Here is a 3,918-nt window from a genome sequence, read left to right as displayed (position 1 = left end):
TCCTAGCTGGTCTATGAATATTTTTTATAAATATCATAAACAATGACCATGGAGGACCAGGAGCAAATCATAGCAACTGATCCCGCCCTGTTTTGGAAATGGTCTGATGTTACTTTTAGCGATGTTCAATGATTATGTAATGAATTGTAGTATTAATTATTTTGTCATTGCATTATACTACCCCATTCATTTCAGTGCAAAGAAAATGCAATGCAAAGTGGGGAGTAATCAATTACCAGTAAGTATCATTTTGTGGACCAAAAATAACAGCCCATACTGATCATATTCGCTGGATACGTTTCCATTCTGGAAACGGGACGAGTACGCAAACATCGGCAATTTCTCGTCCCATTTCCATTTCTACCCAAATTCACTGATATCCTTTACGTTCCAGACTAATAATTTTCATAATACAAGAGCACTTTAGTTTTTTGGAAGCCTCAGCTGGAAGAAAATGAAGAAAATAAAAATGACAGTACATTTAGCTGTGTGTTCCATAATTTGCTGTACAACTCAGAGAACGATGTGTTAACGTAAGAAACGTATCCATTCTTTTGGCCTTTGTGTTTGTGCCCGCAATCTATTATTAACAAGAGTATCTTTTGAAAAGAAACAATATTTGCTGTTCTGTCTGCAGGTTTAGAGGTAAAAAATAATAATCAATTATTCATGGATGGTTTTAAACAATACAAACAACATTAAGCTCGGTAATTATAAGATAAGCACTGAAGTAATTTTCATTTGACTGGGTGGGGATGTGTAAGTGTAAACCTAAAATTTGCTTTTGCAGCTGCAGGGATGCCACTTTGTGCCTAGGGCTGCTAAGGAGTAAACATATTTTAATTGTGTTTTAAAAATACATACCTGGATTGCATCTTCTAAACACCCTCCCTTAAATTGCTGGGGCTTTGTGATTGGAGAAAGCTAAGTAGCATTATCTCATTCTGTTGAGCTGGAAGTTAATAACAGTGCAATCCTCTTATACCCGACAACTATGGAAGAAACCAATTTTGTCCACAGAAAGTATAAAACGGAATTCTGGACTAAAGTGTGGGAGTGCTATTTTTGACACAGAATAAGCAACTACAGTGGTACCTTTGTTCTCAAACTATATGTGTTCCGGAAGTCTGTTCCAAAACCAAACTGTTCCAAAACCAAGCTGCGCTTTCCCATAGAAAGTAATGCCAAACGGATTAATCCATTTCAGACATTTAAAAACAACCCCTAAAACAGCAATTTAACATGAATTTTACTATCTAATGAGACCATTGTTCCATAAAATTAAAGCAATAATCAATGCACTGTACTATAAAATAAATAAGAAAGTATTGTAGATGGTAAAAAATTATTTATTTATTTTTTTCTTACCTGCACTGATGATAGTCATTGTTTGGATGGGGGGCTTTTATCCATTTCCACAATCACACAATCAGTAGCTGAACTGGGTTCCACACAGTCACAAAAACAAATTAACCAAAAATGCCTCACAAACAAAAACGCAAAATAAATAGCAAAAACAAAAGCGGCAAACTTAATCCATTCCAGAAGTCTGTTTGACTTCCAAAATGTTCGAAAACCAAGGCACAACTTCTGATTGGTGCAAATGCCCTGGAAACAATAGCCGACAGCCACATTGGACGTTCAGCTTCCGAAAAACGTTCAAAAACCGGAACACTTACTTCCGGGTTTTCGGCGTTTGGGAACCAAGGCATTTGAGAACCAAGGTACCACTGTATTTAAGTGTATAGCTTTAGTGTGAAAAGTACAATGAATCACCCTATATTACTTATGCGATAAAAGCATCCCCACCTTTCCTTCCCAGGTAGGTGGCCGAAGTACAAACCCATATAATTCTTTCAAAAAACTATTCAAACCCAGTCTCTCACAAACAAATACTGTACCCCGTGCTTCCCATATTTGTCTCTTCTCTCTCATCACTTTCTCCTTGTGTCTTGTATTTAGGTAAGATGGAGACACACAGCCCTGCTGCTCTGTTTGCTAATTCATTTTTTAGACGCAAAACACAATGAAATTTGTATGAAAGTACACTGCTTGGTGGCTATGGTCTGTATATGTATGTGGGCAGGGGAGGGGAAACCATATCATCCAACAATCTTCAGAAAATAGGGACAGAGTGGGACCTTTAAAGCCCTAAACAGCCGTGGCCCACTATACCTGAAGGAGAGTCTCCACCCATCGTTCAGCCCGGACACTGATGTCCAACTCCGAGGGCCTTCTGGGAGTTCCCTCATTGCGAGAAGTGAGGTTGCAGGGAACCAGGCAGAGGGCCTATTTGGTAGTGGCGCCCGCCCTGTGCAACACTCTCCCATCAGATGTTAAGGAAAGAAACAACTATCTGACTTTTAGAAGACATCTGAAGGCAGCCCTGTTTAGGGAAGTTTTTAATGTTTAATCATGTTTTTACTGTTCTGTTGGGAGCTGCCCAAAGTGGCTGGGGAAACCCAGCCAGATGGGCAGGGTATAAATAAATGATGGTGATGATGATGATGATTTGGGGTGCTGTGCTGTGCAGTGGTGTGGTGTGGCATGAGGCTGCCTAGGGGCAGTTGCCCCTGGCACAAAATTGTTAAGAGGCGCAAAATTTCAACACCCAGTGCTGCCTCAGTACAGCTCTGCCTTTCCGTCGCTGGGCTCCACTGAGAATGGATTCTCCCTACGAACAAGGAAGTGACCACTCCAGACAACAATATCACTCTTCTTTTCTTATCTCTGTAGCTGCGATCTCCAGGTTGATGCAGACGCCGTTAGGGGAATTGAATGCACATCCTCTTCCATGTGAGACAAAACCTCAAATAACTGAACGGATAGGGAAATAAATTTATCTGAAATGTTCTGGGTTGTCATTTCACCTTATGAGGTGGTTGCAGGTTTTCCTTTTTTCAACTTAAAAAAGGAGTAGCTCTGAGCATCTTACAGCGATGCAATCTATATAACTATACAATCTTTAGAAGACATCTGAAGGCAGCCCTGTATAGAAGAAGAAGAGTTTGTATTTGATATCCCGCTTTATCACTACCCTAAGGAGTCTCAAAGCGGCTAACAATATAGGGAAGGTTTTTTTAAAAAAAAATTAAAATGTTTAATGTTGTATTATTTTTTTATATGTGTCGTAAGCTGTCCAGAGTGGCTGGGGTAACCCAGTCAGATAGGTGGGATAGAAATAATCACATGATGTTGTTGATGGAATAGGAAGTCCCTATTTTCATCAGAGAAATGTCAGAGGATATGCCATTTCAGTTGGCAGGACTGAACCCTGGTTGCGCTACTGAACCAGTCTCTGCTGACTATGGTTACCTTAAGACTGGGGTCAATAAACTTCTTCAGCAGGGGGCTGGTCCACTGTCCCTCAGACCTCATGGGGGGGGCGGACTATATTTTGAAAAAAAATAATGAACAAATTCCTATGCCCCACAATGCATTTTAAATAAAAGCACACATTCTACTCATGTAAAAACACCAGGTGGGACCCACAAATAATCCAGAGATGCATTTTAAATACAGTGGACTCTCCGGATACGAACTTAATTCATCCCGGGGGTCTGTACCTACCCCGAAAAGTCTGTATCCAGAGGTGCCGCTTCTGCGCTTGCGCATGGCACAATAGAGCGCTTCTGCACATGTACATGTGGTGAAACCCCAAAGTATACACTTCCAGGTTTGTCGCGTTCGTAACTCGAAATTACGTTACCCAAAGGTAACGTAACCCAAGGTACCACTGTAAAAGGACACATTCTACTCATGTAAAAGCACACTGATTTCGGGACCGTCCACGGGCCAGATTTAGAAGGCAATTGGGCTGGATCTGACCCCTGGGCCTTAGTTTGCCTACCCATGCCTTAAGACCTCACAAACACAGTTAATAGTAGTGTGAAGATCTTCTCACCCAATTCTCTGAAC

This window comes from Podarcis liolepis, assembly GCF_965112155.1.
Source record: "Podarcis liolepis genome assembly, chromosome: 17".
Taxonomy (NCBI): domain Eukaryota; kingdom Metazoa; phylum Chordata; class Lepidosauria; order Squamata; family Lacertidae; genus Podarcis; species Podarcis liolepis.
This window is presented reverse-complemented; position numbering follows the sequence as displayed.